This window comes from Zingiber officinale, chromosome 1B, assembly GCF_018446385.1.
Source record: "Zingiber officinale cultivar Zhangliang chromosome 1B, Zo_v1.1, whole genome shotgun sequence".
In the NCBI taxonomy this organism is placed as follows: domain Eukaryota; kingdom Viridiplantae; phylum Streptophyta; class Magnoliopsida; order Zingiberales; family Zingiberaceae; genus Zingiber; species Zingiber officinale.
Genome location: NC_055986.1, coordinates 168,933,913 through 168,948,977, shown reverse-complemented (window position 1 = coordinate 168,948,977; position 15,065 = coordinate 168,933,913).

Genomic DNA, 15,065 nt, shown 5'->3' with positions numbered 1-15,065 from the left:
AGACCAAGGATTATAAAAGAGGGGGTAGAGGTGTCTTCATGGCTAACAACTCTATTATTTTTCTTCCTCTCTTTTCTTCCTTGGTGTGACCGGCCCTAGAAGTTTTCTCTTCTCCTTTTTCTTTCTTCTCCTTGGTGGACGAATCTCTTCAACCTTTGAAGCTTGGAAGGTGGCTGGATCTTGCTTGGAGAAGAAGGAGGAAAAGGAGGTTTTGTTTCTAGCATCCCTTGGAGCTTGGTGGTGGTAGCTGGACCTTTACTTCTCTTGGAGAATTGATGGTGGCCGAATCTAGTTTGGAGAAGAAGGAGCTTGGTGGTTCTCGTCTTGGAAGATCGTTGCCCTCACAACGTCCGAGATTAGAAGAGGAATACGGTAGAAAATCAAGAGGTTATTTGCTTACAAAGAAAGGCATAACTAGTAATTGTTTTCCGCATCATACTAGTTTTCTTTGTATAGTTATTTTTGGAAATATCAAACACAAGAGACATATGATTCTAGAGTTTCGAATTTGTTTCGAATTTATGTTTTTGTTTTTATTGTTTTGAATTTGTGATTCGATTGTTCTTTTTGGTTAAACCTAATGTTATTTTAGGAAATTAAATATTTAATTTCGTTAAGAGGTTTTGTCGAGACAGTGGTGGATGCTCCCATACCCAAGAAGGTCATGTGCCTCGCCATGTTTGTCCTGGGAACCAATTTCCGAAATAAATATTTAATTGAATTTATAACATAGGTTGATTTGGATCAATAGTGTTAAGTTCCGCTTGCGATCCAAATCTAAACCATTAAGAACAGATAAATTAAATTTGGAATCAATAATGTTAAGTTCCGTTTGCAATTCCTAATTTAATTTCTAAAGAACACAATAGGTTGTTTAGAAAAGGTTCGACACTTGTATAAAATTTTTGTACAGTGGAATGGGTATGATCTTCCTAGGACCAATCAACAAGGGTGGCATAGCTTACTAAAAGAATAGCGCAGCTCCATTCAAACAGGACTTAGACCAAAAAGGTATAAAAGATCACTGCGAATCCATTTGTGGATGTGAAAACGATGACCAAGTAGTTTGTTGGAAAAATCAAGAAAGGTTGGTTGTTGGTGAAGCTCTTTTACATCAGGAAGAGGAGGGAGAGAAGATTGCCATGTTGTAGGTCAAAAAATAGGGTCAGGAAATCTTATAAAGAAAAAACTGTTGGAGCAATATCCCTTAGGTCAAGGTTGACTGGTTTGACCAAGCTTGAGTCTTGGTCATAGTTTCGATGTTTGACAATACATGTAAACACATGGACAATGCAGGTGCAGTTGTTCATATGGGGAGATTCTGATCAGGGACTGATCAGTGTGAATGAAGAAGAGTCAAGTAGGTATACCTGACTGGAAGGAAACCCTGGTGAGTGAAGCCAGGTGAAAGTCCTAGTGAGTGAAGCTAGGCAGATGGAAATCCTGGTGAGTGAAGCCAGGTGAAAGTCCTAGTGAGTGAAGTTAGGCAGTATGGAAGTCCTGGTGAGTGAAGCCAGGCAGAAGGAAAATCCTGGTGAGTGAAGCCAGGTGAAAGTCCTAGTGAGTGAAGCTAGGCAGATTGAAAACCCTAGTGAGTGAAGCTAGGTGAAAGTCCAAGTAGGTCAAGAGAGTGACCGGATACTTGGCATGAAAGAAAAGTCCAAGTGGGTCAAAGGGATTGACCGGACACTTGGTGAGGGAGTCCTAGCAGGTTAAGGGAGTGACTAGATGCTAGGCATGACGTACCAACAGGTTAAGGTTGACCGGATGTTGGTTTGGGAGGTTTGAGACTTGGTTTTGGGCAAAAATCAAGTGCTGGATCGATCAGTGGATCGATCCAGACCTTTCCCAGCGAACAGAAAGCCTCTGGATCGATCCAGAGGTCTCAATCGATCAGTGGATCGATTGGGACTCTGCTGCTTCACGCGATAAGCGCTGGATCGATCCGTGGATCGATCCAGGCGTTTTTCCAGAGCACAGAGGCGCTCTGGATCGATCCATGGATCGATCCAAAGCCTCCCCGATCGATTGGGAATAATCGAATCGATTGGGATCCGACCGTTGAGTCGTATTTGAGCCGTAGGCGAGCGTTGTCTTCGGGACTTCTTCACCGTTTCATTTCAGATCTTCACCAGCTCCTCCACAGCTCTTCTCAAGCTCGAGATCGCCAGTTCTTGAAGGTTCTTGGAGGTTCTTCCAAGTCAAGAGGCGGATCAAAGCAAGGAGAAGAAACTAGGGTTAGGGTTTTACACTCATTGTAAGCTTGTAAGCTTGTATTTCTTTACTACCCTTTCTTCTTCTTGTATTGAGTCTTATAGGGCTTCTCCGCCCTTGGTATTAACCATAAAGGAGAGTTTCATTAGTGGAGGGTGCGTGCGTTGTGTGGATCCTTGGATTAGTCACCTCTCTTGGAGGTGGATACCAAGTAAAATCCAAGTGTTAGCGTGTTTGTATTTGTTTCTCTGTATTTCCGCTGCGCATCCTTGAAGAAACAAGCAACGTCAAGCACCGGGCACGCGACGAGCTATTCACCCCCCCCTCTAGCTACTTTTGGTCCTAACAAAAACGTGATTTCCAACCTTTGATAGATGAAGGCATTTCCTCAAAGAAAATCATTCTTGGGCGGGATTGAAAAAAAAAACACTCCCGATTCTGATTTTTTGGGATAGGAGAACATAAAAAAATTTTAAGGTGTTAAGGGAATATCAAAGAGACGAAATAGTATATACAGTCCACATAAATTTTGAAAGGAATTAGGGGTGAACTATTGCAAAGGAATGTCAAACTTTTGACTTATTTCTGCTAAGAAGGGAGGTATAGAAAAACGTAACCATGCTATTAGTTAATCCTTAAAGAAAGTAACATAATTAGCAGGAGGCAGATGAGTACAAGCACCAGTGCCAAGAATTTTAATACGATATTCCTTAGAAATCTCGTATTGAAAATGAAGGGTGGTTCTATCAGCATCTCTGAGAGATGAATGCATCTTAATATACCAAGGAATAGATGGTTCTCCAGCCATGAGGGAATGCAAAAACAACAAAAGGATTAACAACTTATTGAGCCGTTAAGAAAGTGAGGTGACGGGATGTAACACCCCAAATTTCATGATTTGGAGTCCTAAAAGACCTTATTAAAATCTAGAAATGCTATAGAAAAATTCTAGATATTTTTAGAGTATTTTTATGTAATTTTTGGAGTTCGTTTGGTATTTTTACCAAGAGAAAGAAGTTTAAAAAAAAAAAAGAGAATTAATATATATTGAAGCCGGGTTTTGAACCCAAGATCTTGGACCGAACTAGATCCTAACCAAAGTCAGCCAACCAACTGAGCTAAGCAAATTTTGTTAAATATATATAGTGCGAAATATTCTTAAGCAGTAGTTAGAAACCTTTAAAATAAAAGGGGAATAAAAAGGTTACGGCAGGATTCGAACCCGTGACTTCAATCACGAGCCAAGCCGTGGCTAACCAGGTGTGCTGCGGATGTTTTGTAAATAAATTTACAATGACTAGATCTTAAGCCATAACTGAATTAGAAAATACCTAAGTTAAGAGAGGAATTAATTATTTTCCTTTCCCTCAAAAGTTCTCCTCTCGCACGCGGCAACGGCGTCGGCTCCTTCTCGGGCGAAATCGCAGCCGCCGCCAGGATTCCTTCCTCCGGTGGCCGGTGAAGGTTTCCTTCCGGCGGATCTTCACCAATTGAGAGCACCTCGGCAGGAGGGCCCGTAGGCACGAGGAAGCGGTCGGGGAAACTCAAGCTTCGCCGCAAACCTTAGATCTCTATCTTCTTCGGTTGTAAGCCCAAGAACAGCGAGGTAAGCGCTTACTCACCTGCGGTAAGATAGTTTCGAGCCTTTGATTTAGAGTTTCTCTTGTTTGTGAATGTGCCGTGAGTTTTATAAAGAAGATTGTTCTTCCCTATTTAAGCTTTCGGATTTGTTGTAAAGAATTTCGGAACTTCTAGGGATTTAGTTTCTTCTTGCTTCAGAATTTTTGTTGTGAAGATTGGGTTTAGGGCTACTGCCGTGAGACTCAAAGTAAGGATATGGAAGAGTTAAGTATGTTGAGTTGTTGTTTACTGCCATGAACCCCAAAGAAAGAAAGAAAGGTCGTATAGGTTAGGGAATTAGTCTTCTTTTCCTTGCTTTTTGGTTTCCTGCCATGCTATAGTTCCAAGGGGAATTGTTTCCCTAGTTTTCGGATTCTTGAGTCTTTCTTTGGTTTTGTTTTCACTGAATCGTAGTGGTTTTGGTTGGGTTCAATTTGATGATGATTGTGGTTTCTTACGAGTCAGCTGTGATTTTCATGGATAGATTTAGTAGGCAGTGAGTTGATTTCAATATAGTTAAATGCTCCTTGTGGGGTCTTGGGAATTTCTTGCAGTGTCTCTGTTTTTCCATAGCAGGTATTGACTTAGGTGCTTAATTCAGTTTTGGTCTACCTTTGTATTACATGTTTTTACTGCTAAACGTAGAGTTCCTCTAAATTATGAAAATGAGCATGATTAAGAGGTGAATGGAGATAAGATCCTTAAGCAAAGGTTCTATACTAGAAATGTTCATGTTTAATTGCAAGTAGGATATGTGCAGATTACGTTCATTGCCTAGGGAGGTATGAATGGAATGTGCTATATGATGAACAAGAATAGCCCATTAGTCCTATACTAGTTTTAGAGCTTGCATTGCAAATATTTGATTGTTAGCTTAGCAGATTTCGAATTGTTAGCATTATAGACTTTGAATTGTTAGCACTACAGTTTTTGATTGTTTAGTATTTCAGAATCTGTTTAGTAAAGTATGCAGATTTATGTTAACTTAACGTGCAGAATTTTATTAACATAGTAGACAGGTTTTTGGTTTAAGAATTTTAAAGTTAGAATTTGCTTAAACATTTCAGTTTCTTTTTAAAGAAGTATTCTTTTAGAAGTATTAACAAGTGTAAGAAAGATAAAGAAAAAAAAGAAAAGGCCAAGGCCTTAAGAAGATCCCAAAGTCAAGACTTTAGGGATTTTGGCACACAAGGTGCTAAAGAAAATGCCGAGGCATCATATAGAAGTATTAAAAGATAACAAGTATTTTACTTTTATCAGTGGCACTGTGTTGGACTCTCTGTCCTTGGGCTGGGCTCCCATAGTCGTCCCTAGGTTTAGATAACCTAGTAGTAACGGCTCGGCCGACGGTCGACGGTCGACGACCATAGGGTCGCCAAATGGACCGCCAAATGGGCCGCCGAATGGGTCGGGTCGTTACAAAAGTAAAAGCACAGTTGTCGGGCCCAAGAAGAAGTTGATTATTATTTTGAAGTATTATAAGTATAAGTTTTTGAAAGTTTTATATAAGTATAAAGTATTTAAAGAATAAGCCTTTAAACAAGTGAAATAAGACTCAGAAGGTGTTTAGAATTCAGTAAGCTTAGTTCTTTATGCAAGCATGATAGTATAGACTTGCCTTACATGTTTAGCCTTTCAGTATGTTTCTTTATTAATAGAAGAGCATGAGTTAGTTTATTGTTCTTTGCTATTTATAAGCATGATTAGCTATACATGTTTAGTATTTCAGTTAGTATGATTCCTTTGCTATGTATGAGCATGAGTAGCTTTACATGTTAGCATTCAATTTTAGCATGTTTTTATTTGTATACATGCATATCGAGATTTTGTGAGTTAGATAGCGCTTACTAAGCAAATTTTGCTTATAGACTACACTTCCTCTTACTGCAGATACAGGAAAGGAAAAGATATAGAAAGGAAGGCGACAAGGAGGTGTTCGAAGGATGTGTGATGCCAGGACTATGGAAGCCTTGGGACTAGGAAAGAAGTTTTAGTTTAGTTTTTATTGTCTTTTGCTATGTTAGGAGTATTTGAGATAGTATTTGTTATTTTGATATGATTAGGACGTAGTAGAAGAATTGTAATCTTGTGTGATGATTTCTTGTGTTGTTTTCTTTATTTTGGATTTATTATACTGCGTGGTTGATTGATATGTGTTCCAGCCGCTTGTGGCTGAGTATATATTGCATGTATTGTTGAATAAGGTCACCGGTACAGGGGAGATTTTGTCGAAATTTTTCGGTAGGGTTTCCATGTGATTTTTAATCATACCGGTTAAGTAGAGTTAGTAGTTAAGTAACGGTCATCCTTAGAGTGTAGTAGTAGTAAGAAGGGTGGTTGTTACACGGAAGGAAGTAGAGAAGGACGAGGAAGCGTAGATTGTAGGAGAGGGTTGAGAGAAAAAGATGGCACTGAGAGATGAGTTGAAGAAGACGAACTAGGGAGAAACAAAGGATGCTTAGGGTTTTAACGTGATATAGCTAATTAGGATAGTCGTTGGATTGAAGAGGCTTGTCTAAGGAAAATCGTTGATTCGTTAAAGAAAATAGGTAATAGGACACTAGTAAAGAAGCCTGTGGATGGTTACTTCGAGAAACGGAAGAAAGTGCCACGTGGATCTCGCCCATAAATAGGATTTATGATGAACATGACAAATCAAATCATGCTTAGGCTGAGGCGTCGTATTTTCGTGCACCTCCAACATTCTCTTTTCGTTGAAGGACCAATTACCAATGAAAGAATTTTTGAAAAGTTGCTCAACCCTCTAGGCATAATTAAGGAAGGAAATAAAAGAAAATATAAAATAACAAATTAGATGAGTAAGCAAATAAAATTAAAACTCGTATCTAGTCAGTCGGTTATACCTCCTTCGACTAGACTTGAAGGGAAGACTAGTGCTATGAGTTATGGTAAGCCGACCCGTCGAAGTAGAAGTTAAGGATGAGAGGAAGAGAGGATGCTCATAGCTGGTCGAACGTATGATCAGTAAGTCAGAGGTCGACCGAATAAAAAGTTCTCTACATACGCTCAGACGGACAAAGCCTGACCAAGCTTAGAAGCACTCAGACTTATAAAGCTTCTAGTATATAAAGGACTGAGCGAAGACAAACGAGCACCAACGTGCTTGTATGTGCTCGGACGGGCAAAACCCGACCGAGCTTTAAAGCGCTCGGACCTATAAAGCTTCTGGTATTTGAATGGTCGAGCGAAGGTTGAACGAGCACAAACGTACTTGTATGCGCTCAGACGGGCAAAACCCGACCAAGCTTAGAAGTGCTCGGACTTATAAAGCGTTTGGTATTTGAATGGTCGACCGAAGGTCGAACGAGCACAAACGTTCTTGTATGCGCTCGGAAGAACAAAGCTCGACCGAGCTTAGAGACACTCGGTCTTATAAAGCTTCTACTATATGAAGGATCGAGCGAAGGTCGAACGAGCACAAACGTGTTTATATGTGCTCGGACGGGCAAAGCCCAACCGACATTAGAGGCACTCGACCTTATAAAACTTCTAGTATATGAATGATGCGAAGGACAAACGAGCACAAACGTGCTTGTATGCGCTCAGATGGTCAAAACCCGACCGAGTTTAGAGGTACTCAGCCTTATAAAGCTTCTAATATATGTGTGACCGAGCGAAGGCCGAACAAGCACAAACGTACTTGTATGTGCTCGGGCGGGCAGAGCTCGACCGAGCTTAGATAGCTCGACCTTATAAAGCTTCTAGTATATGAATGGCCGAGCGAAGGCCGAATGAGCACAAACGTGCTTGTATATGCTCAGGCGGGCAAATCCCAACCAAGCTTAGAAGCGCTCGGACTTATAAAACTTCTAGTATGTGAATGACCGAGCGAAGGCCGAACGAGCACAAGCGCGCTGGTATGCACTCGGGCGGATAGAGCTCGACCAAGTTTAGAGATATTCATAATATAGGATCGGCTTAAGTGATCACCGGTCAAGATATGCTTCACAAAAGGTATTCTCAATATGTGATCGGCTTGAATGATCGGTCGAAATACATGCAACAGACTATCTTATGACAACCTGGCCAATTTGCCGGAAAATATCCTCTCGAAGCTTCTTCAGTGGTAGGGGTATGTTCTTCTTCATATTTCATCAGAATGAGGAGTCATAAACGACAAAAAAGTACATCTGAAGTATAAAAAAGATTCCTTGAAAGATTATTGCACGACGTCTAGATGATGCTTTCTCCATCTTCTAACAAACTCTAACAAACTGAGGACCATCTCATGATTGCGAAGGTTATATGAGATAGTATAAAAAGGGAATCCCCTCCACTGGCAACGTATGCAATTCTGACGCAACTCTACTCCACACAAACACTTGCATCTGAAACCCTACTTCTCTATACTTTTTTCGCTATTGTACTTCTTCCACGTCCAAGTGAGAGAACTGACTTGAGCGTTTGAGGGCCTAGCTAGAGATTCCTACCCTGGTCTTAGGTCGTTAATGCTTTGTTGGCTCATCTCATTGTGCACAAGATTGCTGAGAAGCTTCTCCGGATCTCCAGGAGTTCCTCTTCATTGGAGCCAGCATACTTTCTCACAAATTTTAGAAAGAATCAGTATGAAAAGTAACGTAAGTAAAAACTTTTAACTATATATTTTTTAAAAAATATTTATTAAATTATTTTCTCTTAAAATGTTATATATATATATATAAACTCAATATCAATGAATATTTCAATCCTAATGGTGTCATTAATTGGATTTAGTATCCTAGGAGTATTTTTTTAAGGATAAATCAAGAATATAGTAGGAAACTTCTTTAGCATGTTATTTCAATAATATCTGAATCAAGTAAATAATAGAAATAAGATAGCAGAGGGGAGCAAGTAAAGTCATTGAACCTCGACGGATCTCAGAGGGACTTATGAAGCCCATCACATCCATAGAATCCATGGAACCACGAGATTGATCAAACCTCTCGACAGATATATATCCTCAATCTACTGATCAGCATAAGAAAATTATCTGCTGATTCTGTCACTAATCGATTGTTAAATTCATTTAGTGGCATCCATAGAATTGATCTTGTCTGAAGGATAATCCTTCAGACAGGCAAGGGCGGATCCAGAGGGGCGGCGGCATCGGCGGTCGCCCCCTCTTTTCGGGAGTGAAACCCCTGGTATTATAGGATTCCACTAGTAGAGATAGAAGATACCGTCCTTGTTCCACATAAATCGTCCCTCTATACTTGAATTTCTGGATCCGTCACTGCAGACAGGATCACTAATTATAAATCTCATCAACTCCAACCTAGCCACCTTGGAATTATCAACATGTATAAATGAAAAAGAATTGATTTTAAAGGAATTTCAAAAAACTTAATAGGAAATAAATTACTTCTGTATTTTTCAAATTCAAGGAAACCATACTGTTTAGAATTTCCTCTCTGTACCCTACCAAAAAAAAGTAAGTGAATAAAAGAGGCCTACTATTATGCATAAGATCATAAAAAACGTGCCCACATCTGAATTCCCGAGAGAAGAAAATGATTCTACAAATATTAAAAAGTATCGGACCCAAAAAAAAAAGGAAAAGGAAAAGGGCATTGTCTAAAAACTTGAATATAATAAAGAAATAATGTAGAACAACTAATTTAGAACAACATTCAGCCCACTAAATGTTCATACACCTCACATGCCCTCCGAGTCCATGTTATCAGGAGCAGGAACGTGCCCCAAAATTTTCTTTTTAGTTGGAACAAAAAGTTAATAACGCCCATCTAAGATCATCTAGTATTATCCATTTTATGGGACATTTTTATCTCCAACTCCACTGTATAGGAAATATTAGACAGATATTTATTTTACACCCATTAAAAATTCACCCCAAACTTATTAAAATAACTATTATATAGGGAACAACTGTGTAACCTATAGTAGCCAAATGTCCTTTTTAGCTGATAATCTAAAGATATAATAAAATACATGAGACTCTCATCAATCCGACTTAAATAGGTTCTCATTGCCCCCACTATGGTACAATGGTAAAATATTTAAGTTGTCAAGATATTCATGATTTGATTCCCAACTATGATGAATTTATAGAAATTTTTCCTCCAAATGAGATGTGCAACCAAAGAATACTAGGCTTCTTAATCGCCCACCGTAAGCGTTTCCCGATTTACTCTGGTGGTTACCTTGATGACTGATGGAAAATTTTTGTGGGACAGGGTTGATCACCCCAGAGCTAGTTAATAAAGCTAATTGAATTTATCACTTTTTTAATAGGTTCTCATCAATTCAATCTAATTACGCTCTCATGCCTCCAAGGTTTGATCGAATTGGTCACCACATGATAGACTTAAGAATAAAACAGTAGTTGATTTCCTGCGAGAAATACCTTTCCATGTGATCTACTTAATTTTCTAATTTACCTCTATCTAAATGACTATGGGGCAGACAATGTCGAGAATATGAGATTAATGTATGACTTTTGTAAAATAAATAGGCTCGGTCTATAATTCAGAATTTATACACTATAATTTTATTATTTTTTAAAAATCAACATCACGGTATAATTTTGTTGATTTTTGAAAAATTAACACCATAATGTTAATAATTTTAAGTAACACATTAAAAAATGGTATTACTGATTTCTAAAAAAATCTTTGTTACTGACTTTTATTGTGTTACTAATTTTTAGTGTTGCTGATGTTTAAATATAAGCAACACTATAAAAAGTAATTCAAAGTTTATACTCTATAATATTGTTGATTTTCAAAAATAGTAACATGTTTGCAATAAAAAGTTGTATTACTTATTTTTAGAAATCAACAGTTATTGATTTTCGAAAATCAAGAACACTATTAGAAGTGATTTGAAATTTATAATCCATAACGTTGTTGATTCAAAATCAACAATAACACTTTTTATTGTGTTACTAAAAATAGGTTGATTTAAAGTTTATATTCCATAATATTATGCTGATTTTCTGATTTATGAAAATCAACAATATAGTAAAAAGTTAAGTTTTAAAATTTAATTTTTGCATAAAAACATCCATAATTAATTTTTCATAAAAAGTGGTTTAGACATTTTTTTTTCAGAAATCAATAAATAGTAAAAAAGTGGTTCGGATTTTTTTTCAAATAAATAATAAAAAGGAAGAAAAATATTTTTTTGGATAAACAATTAAAAGAATAGAGAGAATGTGTTATTTGGATATTTCCAAAATTAAATTACTGATGGAAGAGAACCTACATTCATATGTGTTGTTTGGTAAATTGTTGAAATTTTTATTTTAAAAATTAAGTCAGCAATCCATTTATCAGATTGAAAGTCACAAAATTAATGAAATAAATTATTTAAATTATATCTTTTTATATTTTTTTTTAAGAAACTCATGATTATTTTACTTTAACTTCATAATCTCTCAATAATTTTAATTATTATTAAAAAAGAGAAACACATTAACTAATAAATAAATATTTTCCATTATTTAATTTTATATATATATATATATATATATATAGGGATAATATTATCAGAGGTGCATGATATCATAAATATCTTAATATATCAAAAAAATTTCTTTACTAAAAAAAATAAACAGAAAAAAAACCCGATCGTATAGTCAAAACGGTTTTTTAGGAGAATCAAATAACAAAAAGAATGATAAAAAGAAAACTATCTATTAATTCAGAAAAGTTCATTCTTTCCAAATTAAAGATATAAAGTAAATTTTATTATTAATTGTGTTCTAATTTTTTGTGTTGGGTTTGTAGTCAAACTAGGACAATCAATTGTTGAAAATGTTCAAATTCAATGAGGAAGACTAAAAAGAAATCAGTATTAAACATGGCTAATTACAATGAAGTGATAAATGTAGCTGGACACAACTTTTCATGTAAATAAAAGTTTGGTTTGTGTCCCTGATTTAAATTTTCAAGAGGGTGAGGGCACATGGTCCATGTACGATTGAATCAAATTTTAGGCAATTAGACCAGTTGAATAATATGTAAGGTCCATGGATGGAGCAGATTTTGAATTACCAAACAAAAATAATTGTCAAATTATTCAATGTTCCACGCAATAAATAATTCATTTTCAATTGAATATATTAATATTCATGAATAAATTTAATATTAACAAAATCGGCAAAAAAAAATTCTCACGAAATATTTTCTACAAACATCTCTGACAAACCATACGTGTAGGTGACTGGAAACTAAATCTGATAATATCCCCAAGGAGTAACGCCGGCATAGCAGACTGACAGAACACGAGGGAGAGGCAAAAAAAATATCACTTGAAGAGGCATTGACGATCAAGTTTAAGACAACAAGAGCATCATGGAAGTTGTCATTATAGACATACTTATTATCAAATTTACTAGAAAATACTCTACAAATCAGAATCTATCCATGAAACTGATAAGACTTTTTGATTTTTTCTAATAAAACATATGCAAGAATCTTTTTCAATCTTTTTGAGAGAATTACAGCAATACAAATCAACCAATAAAGATAAAATCCACAAGTATATGATAATTTTAAGAATGAAAATTTTCTGACATTTGTACCTGTTTATAAGTTGATGTAATATAATTCCTTGAAGATTGTTTGATAGAGAATAAAAATTATCTTATAAAAATTCAACAAATATTCATCAGATGATCAAATATTTTAAAGTTACATTGTTAGGTTTGGTAACTAAGATTTAATATGACAGAAGCATGTTTTAATAAGCTATACCAATATTGCCAGAAAGTTTTTAAATCACATGCTAAACAAACTTCTTTTGCACGCTAATTCCTTGATCTCTATCTAAATCAAGTAAATTAATATAGTGTTAGAAAAATATCAAAAATTTTAATATATCATGTGTGCGGTAATTGAATTATATTAAAAATTTAATATATCTAAAATTTTAGCCGTTATTATATTGTACTGAAAAGTTTCAATATAATATTTATATACAATTTAATAGTTGGATATTTGATACTTATCGATAACAGAATTTGAATATAAACAGTATAAAATTTATATAAAATCAGTATATTGAAATTTCGATATGGTATCAATATAAATTTTTTTTATATCAAAGATGGGTAACATCAATTGGTTGCTAGATGTTGATGAGTATGTAAGATTCATCCTACCGCCACCTATTTGATTTTTTCCCCCTTTAGATAAATAATTTTTTTTATAAAATGGATTTTTTTTTGTAATAATGAGTTTTTCCTTATAATTTTATTTAAGTGCTTCTTTTGATTTCTACTAAAAGCAGATTGAACATTTGTGGCATATTCATGCTAATACAAATGCTTGAGATAGGTTTCCTTTATTATTATAATTGATCTATATGCATCCTATTTCTATTACATGATGACCATCGCGTTAGCATGGCCTTAGATAATGTAGCTAATCTGACACTGAAGTCTAGAGTTAAAAACTTATAGAAAATGATGTTATTGCTCTTGTATATAGTATTCTTGTAATCATTTAATTTTTCTTATTCACATAATGATTAGTTATATTATATCGTACTGAAAAGTCTCAATATAATATTTATATGCAATTTAATAATTGGATATTTGATACTTATCGATAATCGAATTTGAATATAAACGGTATAGAATTTATATCATATTAAAAATTAATATATTAAAATTTCGATATAGTAACAGTATAATTTTTTTTATACCAAAGATGGGTAGCATCAACTGGTTGCTAGATGTTGATGAGGATGCAAGATTCACCCCGCCAATTTAATTTATTTTTTCCTTTTAAATAAATATTTTTTTATATAAAAAGAATTATTTTTTTGTAATAGTGAACTTTTCCATATAATTTTATTCAAGTGGATGCACTTTTATGCTTCTTTTGATTTTTACAAAAAGCGGATTGAACATTTGTGGCATATTCATTGTGACAAAAGGCGAATACAAGTTTATATATTGCTTGGTTCAACTACTGTAATGGTTCAAACCTAAACTCTTATCAATATTCAGTCAGACAACAAAAACATATTTTAAAAATTACTTATTATTTAGAATTATTTGCGTTCTTTCTTTTCTTATGACAGTCAGCTAAAGCTATTTAGAAGCTTATGAAATCCTTGATTGAGAGGTATTAAATATTTAAAATTAGGAAGTATCAATCAATCTATCTTGCATCACTTATGTTCCTTGCTTTATGCATACATTATATTTATGAATAACTTTAATAACTTTTTTTTGCTTAGATTTTATTCCATTCTAAAAAAAATGATATTTGAAGTAATAATATAAAAATGATAAAATTTCTCAAATAAAAAACATCAAGCTCTGATAATTTATTTTAAATTGAAATCTCTAGTGCTTAAGCTATTTGACATTTGTGTGAAAGTGTGACGGTAAACAGTAAACAGGTGAATTAGCTATTGCTTCTTTGGTTGTGATATCTAATTGACAATGTAATATTCACTCTTTCACATCAGAAAATTTAGATTCATGACCATTCACAACTGACACCTTGTGTAGATTTCAATTGAGAGATAAGATCAGTGTAATCGATAAAAGTATTTAGGATGACAATGACTATTCATAAGTGGACAATAACATGCATCTTGGAATTGGATTATTACTTTACACCAAGAAAATGTCATTATAGATGCACAGTTATATTATTGTACTAGGATTATTAATCCTTGAATAGTTTAGGTTTAAACTGAGCAATATCCAAAAAAATATGCCCTAAAACTTGTCATCCTGTTATGATCCAGAAAAAATGTTCTTTGACATTTCTCTTGGTTTCTGTATTTTTTTCTTTCCTTTTTTATAATATAACTTTGTTATTAAAGTAAGAGAAGGGATGCCAAATAATTAAATAAATTCATAAAATTTAAATATTATGGGAAACTTTGTTTTTTTTTTAAAAAAAAATAGTTCTTGTGTTGCTGGGAACTTGGGATGATAATTTCGGGGTGAAATTAGGTTTGTTATTAGGATAAATGGATTACGGATTATTTGATAAATATTTATTTATTAGTTAATGTGTTTGTCTTTTAAATAATAATTAAAATTGTTGAGGTCGGAATTAAAATAATCAGTTTCTTTAACAATTTTTTTTTTAAAAAAAAATAGACATAATTGAAATAATTTATTTTAATTTTGACTCTTTCAATTTCATAACGGATTGCGGAATAATTCTCTGAAACGAAAATTACCATATAAATACGATAATACTTGCAGCCTTTTATCCAAACAAAAAACATCAGGCTTA